General features: G+C 43.3%; 1 pseudogene; it reads right to left on the bottom strand.

The window, feature by feature from the left end:
* Positions 1-4396: 4396 nt before the first annotated feature.
* LOC126534912 (sulfotransferase ssu-1-like) lies at positions 4397-15654 on the bottom strand (annotated as a pseudogene).
* Positions 15655-15956: the final 302 nt, after the last annotated feature.

A 15956-nucleotide genomic window follows, 5' to 3' on the forward strand; every position in this document is an offset into this window, starting at 1 on the left:
TTTAAGCGCGGGAAGTGGTTGTCTTCGTGCGTCTGTCGAGCTTACCTCCGCTCACCCCTTGCCAGTCGCTCAGCGATACCAAAAAGTCGTATCGCGCTTGGTCATCTGCTTCGGTTGTTCCAAGTAGGAAGATAAGAAAGACAAGACAGAGAAGCTCGATCAGGCGTGCAATGAACGGAAGACGCAGGGAACCAGGTCAACCGAGAATTAGACGAAGATGGCTAAAACGGGGCGTCACATGTGTTGCGCTACTCCGTGGTGTTTTAACACCGGGAATTTCAGTTCTGCGAAGTTTTTCAGGTTTCCTCATAACAGCTGGTAAGCACAAGTATGTCACTTTATTTTCTGAGCAGGTATTCATTTTGCATGAGTAAACCAGCTCTGTGCGAACCTCAGTGGATTGACATAGGAGCAGTGTCGCTCGACCCATTCGTCATGACGTTAGCCTATCTGCATGGTGTCGCTGAATATCTTGTACTGAAGGGCTTCAGTGCGTGCTTGTTGGGCTATGTGTTCTGTGCACATATCGCCAAGGCTAAAGAAAAATATAGTGATGTTTTATAAAATTTCAAGAGCAATCACGGCAAAAGCATGCACGCACGTAATTTCTTGTCGCATTTTGATGGAACATTACTGAGGTATCGTACAGAAGAAGGTTGAAGCTCGCTATTTTACGTGAATTTTGGAGCGTAGACGCTACCATACGCTCTGTTACCTTGCTTTAGGCACACCTTCGTTGTGTGCAAGTTTTCGAGCCCCTCTATTATTGACCAGATGCAATGCTATTTGTTTTGCCGGCAAAAATGTAATTAATACACCAGTAATACAAATATAGAGTATTTAATGCTAATTAGGTGCGAAATGGTAATCCACCTCGCAGTGAAGAGTGCTAATAAGTTTTTGTTTTTGTGAATGGTCGGTTCCTTACGTTGATGTTGTGTCAAAACAGTGTCCTAATACTCGCCGTGCTTTTTTGTATATATGAATATGTCGTAAAGTATGACGATAGGCTGATTATATGCGCCTGTGCGCTATAGAAGTATGCCCCCTCATTTGGCATGTAGTTCGAATAATGAGAGCAATTATAGGCTACATCCTGTACATGCAGTGCGTGTAGCAAGTTTAAAATTCTGTGGCTCCTTACTTCTCATACTGTTCATGAAATAAATGTATGGTACTCTACCTTCTTACTCTAAGCTACAAAATGTGTTGTCGTTATCAGATACGTGATAGTGAATTTCGGTGTTCCCAATTTTCGCATTGATTTTTAATCATCTAGAATCTGTGTTTACTCATCTAAAAATTTCAGTTGGTAATGAAAATTGCTTGTACATATTGACGCTTTTGCACTGCACAAAGATCAGTCTTTTTCAAGTAAGAAATGTGTGAATAAAACCAAAAACGTTCAACTTTTAATTGTGTAGAGTTTTGGCAGACGGAGAAATCGGCCAGCTTTAGTTGATGCACTTCACAGCGCGCGAAAAAGATTAACGATTGATGGTGCCAGGAAGTTATTTGTACTACCCGCCACTATATCTGTGGACTAGTTGAACTGCAACCCTAAGTTCAATCACAAGTTAAGAATTTCAAAGCTACTACTTTCACGAAATGATCAAATGTAATATATTACTTGGGACACTTGGTAGTCAACAACGGTTTGCTATATAAATGTATTTCATTATAATTGCTTGGCACTTGTGTGTACGAGCGCTGTCCCATGCTTTAAAATATGCATAGACGTGGCAGAAAAAAAAAGCGCTTCGTAAGCACGGCACACTTCAGCGGGTTCGGCCAATGTCGCTGCGCGGTCAGCAGACCTGCAAGGGAGCACGAACACAGCCTCTTTGCATGCGAAGTGGGAAAGGAAAGCTTCGCGGCAAGCCTTCTCCTCCCGATGCGCGCCCTCTCGTTCTACTATCTTACCTCATCCGTGACGTCACAGAGGCAATGTTTTGTTTGTGAATTATTTCCAGTTGGATATCCGGCATCCGCCAGTGGTGGAAGCGGCGCTGCAGCCACGTATCCACTAGTGTCCCTGTATATGCTCCCGCAGGGAGCGTATACAGGGACACTAGTATCGACATGGGACTGAGTATCCCAAGGGAGGTGTAGGGAGTTTCCGCCTCCAGGTGATACTTGCCCCAGTCTTAAAACTGGTGTAGTACTTGCTACACCGCCTACGTCACACTGTGTACCGGTCCATATTAACGCTGTCCAGCAAGAAGACAACCTGCTGAAGGCCGCACAACAGGCAGAAAAGACGCCGGGAAGACAGGGCGCACTGCACAGCTAAGAAAAAATACAATGAATAATGGGGCTTTACGCGCCAAAACCACGACTTCATTATGAGTCACGCTGTAGTGGGGGACTGTGGATTAATTTTCACCAGCAAGGGATCTTTAACGTGTCCCCAATGCACGGGGGTTTTTGCATTTAACCTCCATCGGAATGCGGCCGCCCCATTCGGGATTCCATCCCGCGACCTCGTGCTTAGCAGCGCAACACCATAACCGCTAAACCACCGCAACGAGTAGATGCCCCTGATGGCCGTGCCACGCAGCGTGGTGCTATCTCTCGAGGCAACGCAAAATGACCGCTCAGCGGCAAAAGATGGCATTGAAGTGTATGCTGCCCTGTATATGCATTTTGGACGTCGCCATTGGAAACGACAAATAAATAAATAAAGATAGGGATTTTGCGTGCCAGAACCACGAGCTGACAATTGTGCACGCCGTAGTATAGGGGGGCTAAAGAAATTAGACCACCTGGGGTTCTTTAACGTGCACCTAAATCTGTATGTGTGTGTGTGTCCCTTTGCGCTGCAAACCAAGAATAAATCCAACTACACTGGTGTTTTCGCCCCCTTCGAAATGTGGCCGCCGTGGCCGGGATTCGATCCCACGACCTCGTTCTTAGCATCCCAACACCATAGCCACTAAGCAACCCCGGCGGGTGTAAGCGACAAATAAAACTTAAGCGCGCCAGAAGTTACAGCTTGAGTGGTATTGTGAACAAAAATTAGGCAGAACTCGGTAGCTATATTTTTGTAACTTGTTTAAGAAATACCAAGTGTATTTAATGTGGTCCTGTGCAAGGCATTGGGGGCCAGGGACCACACTTGTAAAAGTTTTGACTGATTGTCCGGATGATCTCATTTTGTTCTCGCAGCTTACCCGGATATCCTTGAGTGCCAAGATAACGGCTCCGGCTTCTGGCTCAAGGTCAGTTGAAGGTTGTCAGCAACGGGCGCTAAAAGCAGTTCGTGCCTAATATTTCCGAAAGTCTTGCAGTAGCCTTTTTTTTACAGCGAAGCTGTATCTGGCTAGCCGATTTGTCCGTTCGTCCGTCGGTCCGTGTGTCGCCTGTACGCCTAAATCTCCTCCGGAGCAACCCCATGCGCATGTGCCAAAAAAAGGAAAGAAACATCGCTGCAGTCGCTCTGATTTTTACCATATTCCGTCTATGTATAAAGTGCATTACCCCTTCCGCATTGTGTTATCAGTCACGGTGGGCGCTCTAAATATTATCATCTTATCGACCATGTTATGAGGCATGACCTTAATGGCCATATACAAAAAGTGAGATGGCGGCGCTCTGTCGCTCCCATTGGAGGGTTCAAAGGTACAACAAAACCCAATAGTGTAAGCACCAATCGTCCACTTCAACGTCGACCTAGCGCGCCCCGACGGCAAGGAGATTGTATCCTTACTGTTGGAACGGTTCGGAATTGAGTGTTACACGGACATCAGTGTGCCGACCACGCATCACCGGTCGTGTATAGACTTAACCTTTGGCAAGAACGTGCCAAGCATAGCAGTACAACCAATCGCGGTGTACCACAGCGACCGCAAAGCAATGGCCACTGTGGTATTGAACGAGGGAAAATGAAGACGAAACAAACACAGAGTTATGTGTATGCGTCTTCATTCAATCAATGGAACAATCCTATATGAATCAATATAAATCAGTATAGTTGTCGGTATAGTCATCCCAATACAGCTTCACTGGTTATCCTTCTTCATACAGTGGAAGGGCAGTAATTTTTTTTTTTTTATTCTTGCACTTTTCAAAATTCGGTAGCTCGCTCGTTCCGTGTGACAACCTGTATTATGTCACTGACGTGCATCCTGTTCTGGTTTCACGCTATTGGACAGTCACTCATAGCACTTCAAGGCGACGAGTGACTAATTCTAGATTTGCCAAACCAACCTATCAAGCGACAAGAACGAGCGATCCATTCGCGCGACAGCCCATTCGTCCACTCGAAGCCATCGCTCGTCGTCACGCACAAAATCGCTCAAATTGAGTTGGGGATAAATGCTTATATCATTTTATATTTATGACAAAGTGTTAATTTCAGGACAATGCGTCGTTTTACAAGGGCATAAAAAGAAGCTTTTTGGGAATTCCACATGCTTTATTATCAGTGTTCAAGTCATAAAGTTTGAAAAGAAAGAGGCTGCCTGAGAGAAGAAAACAAGGAAATGCAGGGATATTGAGTATACTTAATCCAGTGAGCCGTCAGACGCATTCGGAAGGGAATTTAGGACACTAAAAGAGAGAGAACATTCCAGTTCAGATCATTGATGCGCACTATGCAAGGTGCAGCCTATCTACAGTTGGGCACTCAAATCTGTCGCTGATGAACTGTGAGGCCAGGCCACCAGGACCTTTTCTTGTTTTTTGTCCATGAATGTTATTTCGGTGCATATAACGTTGAAAGGGATGCATACAATGTCAATACTGTTTCGCATTTGACAGCGCTTAACTTTAGGATTTACCGAAGATTCATCGTGCAGTCAATTATAATCGCTTCATATCAGTATTTGTTCCTCGTTCTACAACCTTCTCAGACTTGAAAGACTGTTGACAGCCGACTCTTTATGGTAGACATAAGTCATTCCAAAGTGACATGACATCACTTCCTCGAGTCTTTGCCACGATCCACGTCTTCGTACGCTCTACCTGTTCCTTTGTGAAGTAGTTCTTCCAGTCGCCCACTATTCCTTTGCGAACAAAGCCACCCCCTTCATGCATCTGCACATTCGCCTGATCTGGCTTCTCGAATAATTTAAAAGACTTATATTGCTTCTCCGACGCTACTTTGGCTATTTTCTTCAAACGGTTGACTACTGCGTCCGTCAAGAAAGCCCTCATACTCTCTATACTGCAGTTATCCAAAATTCTTTCAATGATAGTGTCATCATTACGCAGGCTGGCGCCGTGTTCATCACCAAGGAAATCCGCAATCTTTTGAACCATTCCTTTTGTGTCGGCCTTGAGCTGTTCATAGGTGATGAATAGAATGTTAGACTTGTGTCTGTTCTCGTACCACGGTAGAACGTGGTCGAAGTAGTCACCATAAAATGCCTGAAAATAGAAAACGAAAGCAAGTAAACTCAAAGCAAATAAATTTTTATAAAATACTCCTCCCGTTATGAAGTAAATGTTTTCACTACTGACATATTTGCACTGACGATTCCGTGAAGCTGTCATGAAACACGGGAGTGTCAATTTGACTTAGTAAAACATGAATGCACTCTAATAAACCCTTAACTTCACTTGATAGCATTTGCAAATCGTGTTCTTTCATTAGATAAATTGAAAAATATGTTTATTTTCCTTCTGCAATTATGAGATAGGTAGTTTTATTATGACTTGACGTTCAAAAAATTCGAATTTTGTATTGCAGTAGAGACGAGGATCACAGATTCAATAGAAGGGTGAAATTTATCCGTGATCCAGTGTTACGTTTATGACGTCGTATTTTTGTAAGTGACGAAGGTCCTTATATTGAACTCGATGTGGGCACATATTACTTCGTACCTGTGACAATGGGACCCCATAAGCACCTACAAGGGAACTTCCTGTCAGCACGATCCAAACTGATATACTGCCTTATTGTGCACTTGCGAAGCGGCCGCAGTTAACACTGGTGCAGGGCGAAACATTCACGCTTTTTAACTTGGGCCAGGTATTGGACGCAGCAAACTGTATGAGCGGTGCACGTACTTCGGATATGTAACAGCTTGTACTGCTGTTAACGAGAAACAGTGTATGCATCGCAAAGAGGAAGTTCTTCGTAACGGTGTCCTCTGACGAGAGCTCCTACCATTGCATTTGTACAGTTCAGTCGAAGGAGAAGCTCTTAAACCTGCTCATCTTTTTTCTGTACCTCTAAATCTCAGGTAAAGCGCCCATATCTTTCGCCGTTTTCTTTTCCCAGCATTTTTTTTCTCTTTCTTTCTGAACCACGCCCAATACTGTTTAATAGGCTCTGGAACATTGTTTAAAACCACTTCGGTACACTGGTACTTCGGTACACCGTAGTGGTAATTTGTTTGCAGCAAACACAAACAGAGCGGATGCTGCAGATCACCAGGAAAAAAGCAAAGCTGCGTAGGACAGCTTCAGGAGTCTTGACAAACACAACACTCAGCAGCCCACGGAGGATTGGTGAAGAGTACAATACAATACGACAATACACAATGCAATGCACCAACAATTTTTCATCTTGCGTGATCTAGAAATTATATATGTGCATAAAATACGGAGAAAAAAGAAACAGCAACTTCAAATCAAAGATAAGATCACAACAGAGTCGTAAAGCTGTACAATATCATAGAATAACTAAAAAGTCAAACGCAGAAAAAACATACTTTTATCACAGACTAACAGGAATATATCATCATCATAAGCAGGAGCAGCCGATTTTTATGTCACCTGCAGGACAAAGGCTTCCCTCTCTCATCTCCAATTACCCCTGTCCTACGCCAACTGATTCCAACTGGCGCCGGCGAATTTCCTCATTTGATTACCTCAGATAGTTTTCTGCCGTCCTCGACAGCGCTTCTGTTCTCTGGGCAACCATTCTGTAACTCTAATGGTCCACTGGTTATATGCACTACATATTACATGTCCTGCCCAGCACCATTTTTTTCTCCTAATCTCAATTAGTATATCACCTATCCCCGTTCGCTCTCTAACCCGCACCGCTCTCTTCCTGTTGCTTAACGTTATGCCTAACATTTTTTGTTCCATCAATCTTTACCAGGTCCTGAACTTGTTCTCGAGCTTCTTTGTCAACCTGCAAGTTCCTGCCCCATATATTAGCACCGGTGGTTAGCAATGATTGTACACCTTCCTTTTCAGTGATAGTGGTAAGCTCACAGTCAGGATCTGGCAATTCCTGCTGTTTGCACTCTAACTCACTTCTGTAAATTCCTTCTCTTGAACAGGTGCCCCTGTGAGTAATTGACCTACATAAAAGTACTCCTTCACAGATTCTCGAAGCTGAGTGGAGATCCTGAACACTTCTTTCATTGCCAGGATATTGAGCATTATATTTGACTTCTGTATATTAATCTTCTACCCAACTCTTACTCTTTCTCTCTTAAGGTCCCCAACCATTTCTCGTAACTCGTCTCCAGTGTTGCTGATCAGGACAATTTCATATGCAAACCGAAGGTTGCTGAGATATTAGCTATTAGATAATAGCTTGACTACTTCTTCCAAGCATGCTGTGAATACCATTGGAGAGATTCTGTCTCCTTGCTTGACTCCTTTCTTTCTTAGCATCCTTCTACTTGGGGAGAGTGAGTGATTGAAAGAACTTTATTTGGTCCACTATAGACGTAAGCAAACTCAATGTCACCTGGCTAGGCCTACTCGGCAACCATCAGGTGAAACCTGACGGCCCTCTCCCGAGCCGTTGGGACTTGGGGAGAACAAAAGTAATTGGTGAAGCTTTGTAGATGCTCATATTTCCAGAAATATTCACGTATGCCTCCTGTACTCCTTCATGGCATAGTGCCTTTGTGACTGCTGGTATCTATACTGAATCAAATGCCTTTTCGTAATCTATGAAAATCATTAGAGTGGTTGGTTGTACTCGGCAGATTTCTCGATTATCTGATTGATGACATGGGTGTGATCCATTGTAGAGTATTCCTGGTAAGGGTTGTAACAGCGCACCCAAGACAAGGACAACAGAAGGAAAAAAAAAACGACGAAACATTCCTTCTGTTGTCCTTGTCTTGGGTGCGCTGTTACAACCCTTACCATGAATCCCAACAAACTGGCCCAACTTGTCGTTCTGGTAGAGTATTCCTTCGTGAAGCCAGCCTGTTCTCTTGGTTGAATGGTAATCCCTTTAGTTTTCTTGGAAATTACATTGGTGAATATTTTATAAAAGTACTTATAGAAAACGAGTGGGCGTATAAGTATTCAATTCCTTAAGGTCTCCCATTTCATGGATAAATATAATATTGGCATTCTTCCAGTTCTCCGGAAAACTTGAAGTCGTCAGACATTTCGTATGAAGGCCGCGAGCTATTCATGCATATCTCCTTCATCTTTGGTTAAATTGACTATTGTTCCATTTTCTCCTGCCGCTCTTCCCCGAGTCATGTCTTGCCATACCGTCCTCATTTCATCGTTAGTTATAGTAGGAGCATCCTCATCTTGTTTGTTACTATTTCGAAAGGAGGTTATGGGGCTGCTGTGGGCACTGTAAAGGTCAGCATAGAATTCTTCCGCTGATTTTACTATATTTTGGAAATTGCTGATGATAGTGTCCTGGTTATCTTTCAGCGCGTACATCTTGGCTAGTCCTATGCCAAGTTTCTTTTGCACTGATTTCAAGATGGGACCATTTTTGACTCCTTCCTCAGTCTTTCGGACTCTATAATTTCGAACATCCCTTACGTTCTCCTTGTTCAGCTTTGACAGTTCCACAAATTTTATGTGATATCTTTAACTGCACACTTTCATGCTTTGTCGTTTCTTTATTAAGTCATTTGGTGTTTGGGGGCCTTGCCCACTGGTTGACTTAGTGCGCTAACTTTTACTTCAACTGCTGCTGCTGAAAGCAGCCTAGTTACGGTTTAATCCATTAGCTCTGTGTCATCTTCATCTCTCTCTTCTAAAGGTACATATTTGTTTATGAGCACTAGTCTGAAATGGTCTGCTTTTCTCCTTACTGTGTCAAGGTTGGGCTGTTTCGTTCTAACTTAACCCTTTCTCTCTTCATATTGAGGAAACTCCTAGACTGCACTGTGTCACTGCACTGTACCCTACCTAACACTTCGAGATCCTGCGCCTTGCTGGGATCAGCAGAGAGCATGAAATGTATTTCATTTCTTGCTTCTCAATTAGGCCTTTTCCAGGTCCACTTCCTGTCGCTACGCTTCTTGAAGAAGGTTTTCATTATTGGGAATCTATTTTCCGCACATTCTACCAATATCTCTCCTCTAGTGTTCCTAGAATCGATACCCTATTTGCCGACAGCTTGTTGACCTGCTTGCATTTTCCCAACGTTCGCATTGAAGTCGCCCATGACTACAGTATACTTAGACTATTCTACTATTCTACTTTCTAATTCAGCATCTTCATAAAACTGTTCCATTCCTTGATTGTCGTGATAGCAGGTTGGAGCGTAGGCTTGTGCTACATTGATTATATTCCTCCTATTCAGCTTTATCACTATTGCTACCCTCTCATCAATGATTTAGTATTGTTCAATGTTTCTCCCTATGTTTTTATGGATTGGGAAACCTGCCCCGTATTGTCGCTTATCTACAAGACCCCTGTAACAAAGAATAAGACCTCACTAAGGCCAGTAACATCCCACGCCTGATAAAATTTCTGAGATTCCTGCTAAGCTAGCTTCACCCGAGAGAGATCGCGTGTCGAACGCTACCGGGATCAGTTTCCAGGGGTGGCCTTCCTGGGTTCCGCGATTCTTAGCACCCTCGGCCGCGTCGCAGGTCTGACCACCGCACTGGTCAGGTGCTGCGCAGCTGCTGGAGACTGAGCGCCATGGGTTTTTTGTAGGAGTCATGGGGGATATAGTGGCCGAATGCTGCCCCAGGAAGGCCAATTCCTCTTCTGGTGGGGGTGTGTCTTTGTTAAAGCTGAGTGGGCCTTCCTAACTTTGTTGCACCTGGACTAGTATAGCCCCACTTGCTCTCGGGATTTTTTTTGCCGCTGTCAGGCGCCACTCCAAGCCAGGAGATGTAATGTACTGGAGAACGTACGACCCTCAGATTAGAAGCCAGATGTTGTACCCCAGCTCCACGTCACCACCTCAGTCACGTAGCTACTAATGGAAGACTTACTGCGCATAGCTATATTGGAACACAATAGGATTTGAACTTCTGATTATAGCAACCGAGCATCCGAGATAGCTCCGTCAGAAAAACGTCTAGGCGGCGAGGCCACCTTAAGGCACAGGACTTTATACAAGGTGCTTCAGCGATCACTTTCAAATTTTTACAGGTTGCCTGTGGCAGATAGCTAAATTCTAGTTTATGAGCCGTTCTACTCTAAACGGTGGACACTGCTTCCACAAAAAATTGCTATGCAAAATTGAGCAATTAACAAGAATTCCCTAATTGAATTTATAGCTAATTATCTTATGATCCATATTGCAATTTACAAATTTTAGTTGTGGACTTTGTAAGGCGGATCCACTTGGAAGGAATTCTCAGGACGACACTAGTTTCAAATTATAAATTCCCGAACTTTGCGGACAAATGCATTGGCGTTCGTTACTTGTGTGCTTCAGTGCATGAAACCACGTTTTCTTAACAATTTAACTGGAACGCCAATGCATTTCTCCGCAAAGTCCGGGAATTTATACCTCAAAACTGGTGTCTTCTTGAAAATTCGTTCCAAGTGGATCCGCCTTGCGAACTCCACGGATTGAATTTGTAAATTGCAATATGGGCCATAGTGTAACTAGTTAAAACTTGATTAGTGAATTTTTATTAATTAGTCGATTTTGGGCCTCAATTTCTTGTGCAGGTATTGTCCAACGTTTCGAGTAGACCAGCGCATCAACTAGAATTGTGATATCTACCACAGGCAACTTTTTAAGACTTTTGGAAGTGTTCGCTGAAACACCTTGTATCTTCTATTCGCAAGCACAGAGATTCGGAACCTTCCCCTCCAGCACAAACGTCTTCTGCGAAAACACTAGGCGCATGCGTGACGTATTTCTTGATCAGCACTACCCGCCTTCTATGATGTCAAGGAAATATAAAAAAAAAGCAGAAATTTTAACATAATCGAACAAAGCGAGCGATTTTTTCGACGCGTGGTGTAGAGGCGGCCAGAAAGCATCAGAGACTACATCATTCACTAAAACACACAAAGAACGCCTCGCACCGGATGTCGTCCATGCAGGAAAGGCAGATGCCAGATATGCAAACACATGCAGGCGACGTCGTATCGCAGGCGCATTGCAAGGACGTGGGACCGTTCCCCACCTGCGGCAAGTTGTTGTTGCATCCACTTTCATTTCCATAAATTTATCATTTCTTTATTTCATGTAGTAAGTACAAGTAATTTGCATAATGTTATGCTTGGTGTAATTGTTTCTTGGCTTGTTACGATATATATATATATATATATATATATATATATATATATATATATATATATATATATATATATATATATATATATATTGTCGCTTTGCGGTACGGAAGGGGTTCAGTCGGTAAACTTGTAGTTGAAACAAAGTGAAAGCCTCATATCAATATCCAGAGAGGTGGTTCTCAGAATGCCCCTACCCGATCATTATTATTCTTTCCATTCGCAGATTCACTAATGTTAGACTTCTCCGGCTTATAAGAGTCGGATATAAAGCATCATCGAAGAATTCTATAGTTCAATTAGCCAAGATTCTCGAAGGTAAAACTTCCTTCTTCATGGCATATTGATTTCTCTGGTTCTTGCGCAGTGGCAAGTTTCGCACGAGCATTCTATACATACTGTTTTACCTTAAAGTAGTAAATGTGATGATGCAGAACACGCCGTGGTTGCTCAGTGGTTATGGTGTTGGGCTGCTGAGCACGAGGTCGTGGGATCGAATCCCGCGACCTCGGCCACGGCGGCCGCATTTCGATGGGGGCGAAATGCGAAAACACCAGTGTGCTTAGATTTAGGTGCACGTTAAAGAACCCCAGTTGGTCGAAATTTCCGGAGGCCCCCACTACGGCGTGCCTCATAATCAGAAAGTGGTTTCGGCACGTAAAACCCCTCAATTTAATTTTTTTTGTGATGATGTAGAATCCAAGAGTCAACAGTGCAAATTGCAGTGTTGCAAAACAAACAGGTAAAGGGAATCACAGCACGTGACAGCCAAAATGAGAATTGTCGTTCAAAAGTGACAAGAAGTTCATATGATGCCAAGACATCATTTTGTTTTCTGTTTTCTTCAGGCGCTCCTCATACATTTGATGAAAATGCAACTTCTCTCTGTATACCGCCTACGTGGACCTGTAGTGAAATATTTATTAATCCATTCACATTCTTATTATGAATAAAAACTTGTTCATTGATAATTTGTCTCGCAAGCTTACTTGACAGCATGCTATCCCATGCCAATCTGAGAATTGAGAATTATGCCCGGCAATGCTTCTCCACGAATTTAGGCTGACAAAGAAAGAAACATCGCACGAACTATGAAACAAAACCAAAACGCCAAATACGTGCAGCATTCCAAAAATAATTCCCAACTGCTAACATTAAGTAATAGACGCAGCTCTTTAAAATAGGCGAACATGTTTAACGATGTGATAACTATCACGGAATAATATTGTTGACAAATGTCGCTCTTGACAACACCAGCACGCAATAGCTATATTTCAAGCTTCATGAACTCGGTCGGCAATTTAATAGCGAAACGGACCTGTCTGCTCATATGACATGGGAGGATGATACTGAAATCAGTTCTTTTAACAATTACCGTTAGTGTTTCAACCTGTGCACTTGTCGTTTTCGCCATTTCCACAAGGTTTTATTTTCCCACAGCGAGCGCAACTTGCACATGTCTGCAGTCACTAACTACACCGGCTACGCACAGCTACTTGCAACAGCAGTATTTTGCCTCCACAGAAAATGGAGCGAAAGTGGTCGGTAAGCGCACAATCTATCAATGTTAAGTTTAGAAGCAAATAATAGCCAAAAGTGGATAGAAATGACATAGCTGTTAAACGCTTCTTCCTGACAAGTTAAATACTTATAGTTCGCAACAAGTGCCATTAGAATAATCATTCTAACTAGATGGATATCCTAATGCGTAAGGAGAAATAACATAGCGAGAAGAATACTGACTATGTGCAGTGCGAACTAACATTTTTCGGACTCAAGAATAAAACACCCGGGAAGCAATGGGTTACCTTTCCGGTGAGGAACAATGAAAGGAACTTTTCGAAGGAAACGTCCGTGTATGTGGCCGGTGTGAGTCCCTTGACGAAGTGGTACAAAGAGACGGCGCAGTCATAAGGATTCCGAGCGACGTAGACGTACTTAGCGTGGTCCACCGGCTTTAACACGCCATACGGAAGGTGAGTGGCTATGGGGCCAATCGTCGCCGGGTGGGCCGCAACTCCAGCTCCAGTGACTTCAATGAAGGGAGACAGCAGACCGAATTCACCCACGTCTTCAGGTTACTTGCCCCGCGTCAGTATGTTCCAAATGATGAACTGCGTCCAGTTGGAGCCGCTCTTCGGGTACGTCACGAGGATGACGTCTCCGTCGAGAGGTCTATACCTCATTGCAGAGCGAAGGGATTCGTCATGGTACAGGTCTAAAATTCGCAATCCTTCAAAATCCCTGTACAGATCTTCGTCCATTGTGCTAGTAGTTAGGATCCTGCACGTGTAAGTAATGAATGTTAAAACATCATTCAAGGAATGAATGTCCAAAGGTATTACTGCCTTTTAGCTTTCCAAACTCATATTTATTCTTGTAATATTTTTGTAGCTTCCAGTCTTGTGCGTTTTATATTGCTGCCATGAATAGAATCGACAAGCACTGCAAAGTAAGGCCTAATGCGGGATGATGCTGTTGCGTAAAAATAATAACGTCGCGTGAGGTTACAACCGCAACACGAATAAATATTCAGAAATAATGACAGTAGAATTAGTTTTGATTATGCAAACGCAAATAGGAGAAGTTGTTCGTTAGGTTCGGCAACCAATATATTTGATACCCAGGCGTCCAAGCAAAACATGTGTCAGCCATGTTGAAAGAACAAAGTTTTGAAGGTGAAACGATTTTCGTATTTTGCATTTCCCCTGTTTTATAAGCTAAAATAGAAGCAGCGACAATCACAGGGCCATTTCATGAGCTGACAGGCACGCAACAAATCATACGACCTCATTTTCCTAAGGGTGCTCGTGGAACGTATTGCATGCAAAATTTGATGGAAGAGGCCCATGTTCAAACATCCTTCTCTTGCGTATCAGCCTTTCCTTTTTTTTTATTTCACGTGACTGAAGAAGAGGAGCTGTGTGCGCGCTGTGACGATTTGTTATAAGACATCAATGGCGGTGCATAGCGATGGAAAAGAACGAGCTGCGCACCCTGCTATCTCGAGGCAGCCGACTACACACTCAGCCAAGCCGTTCTGATTTCAGACCCGGCTTATAACTCGGCTAAAACGCCTGACCTTTCCAGGTAAACACGAACCATTCACGTCCAAGCTTGTTATCGGACCGTCATCTTCGGCTTGAGTTGGACTTGCTGTGTCAGCATCTTTCTTGCCGGCAACGCAGCTATAGTGCCGGATTTTTCCTGGCCAGCGCTCGCATTGACTACGTAATTAATGACACTGAGTACAAGGCCTAAATCCTGCCTGGGTGGCACTGAGGACTGCTGAAGGAGACTATTATCATGGAGGCCTGAGTCACCGCTGCTTGAAAATTTCAGTCGACTGAATGTAGAGGTACCACGCGCCACCGGCAAAGCATTACGAGTGCGCATTGCTTATGTGTAACCCTGTAATGCGTTATTACGCTAGGCCCTCATCCAAATAGAGTAATTTGTGTCTATTCAGTGAGTAATCTCATTCCCGTCCGAGGCCCAGGGCCGATCGCTTAGTATCACACAGAAGCTATAGGTGAATAATAATTTATATCTCTCGATGACATATTGCGTTTAAAATGTATGTAGACACCATATAGTGCTGAGTGAAGTGCTAATCATTTCACCGATGTTGAACGGTGTCGCTGTGGTCCACTTGGGAGTTGTATGAAGCCATTATAGAAACATATTGACATCAATTTGTAGCTCTCTTCAACAGACGCGTGGATAACAGTGTTACATCTCTTGAACTTTCCTAGGCCTGGAGAATTATTGCAAGACTGATGAACCATTTCTTTCAGATTGCACATAAATGCAGCACTGAATAACGCGGTTCGCCCAGTGGACTTCAAAAACTGAAAATTCATTCCAATGAAAAATTTCCACTATATGTGCTTTACTGGACTGGTATGACTCACATACCACTTTCCTTGCACAACAATAGCGTGTCTGTTTACCGTACATCTTAATTGAAGTGAAATACAAAATGAGCACGAAAGCCAAAATCAAATAGCTTGGCCACCACACACACGGAAACAACTTATCTAAGTTTTCGTTTTACCGTAGCCGCATACATTGGTATAATGCAACTTCGTCGTGATTCATAGGTAGGCACAACTAATGCATGTTTCGGCTGAATTGAGGAATATAGAAATAGTTTCAATGATGTCATATAGCATAGGAATAAATTCGGACTTATTAAAATAATCCTGAAAAAAGTCACTCACACTGCCGAACATAATCTTGCTAGTGATTCGAGTTCTGTCCTCTGGAATAAGCCCCTTGTTGAACTGTTCAGTTGGTGACAGCGCAGGTATTCACTGACGCTGCTATCTGCCGCATCGAACAACGTCAATAAAGTCTTATCGCAGAGTGTATATTTCTCTCTGAGGAAAGCACAATCTTTTGCAGCACACCTACGCAAGACAAGGCAGAACATATATCGTTCTTGTTTATTATAGTCGGTAGTTATGAGGCTTTAGACAGCGCCTATCTGGTTACTTTTACAGTTTATTCGGGGGCGTTCTCAACTGACCAAGTACAGCTAAATAAACACTTTGACCTACAATTAAAGAAAAATG

This window comes from Dermacentor andersoni, chromosome 7, assembly GCF_023375885.2.
Source record: "Dermacentor andersoni chromosome 7, qqDerAnde1_hic_scaffold, whole genome shotgun sequence".
In the NCBI taxonomy this organism is placed as follows: Eukaryota; Metazoa; Arthropoda; class Arachnida; order Ixodida; family Ixodidae; genus Dermacentor; species Dermacentor andersoni.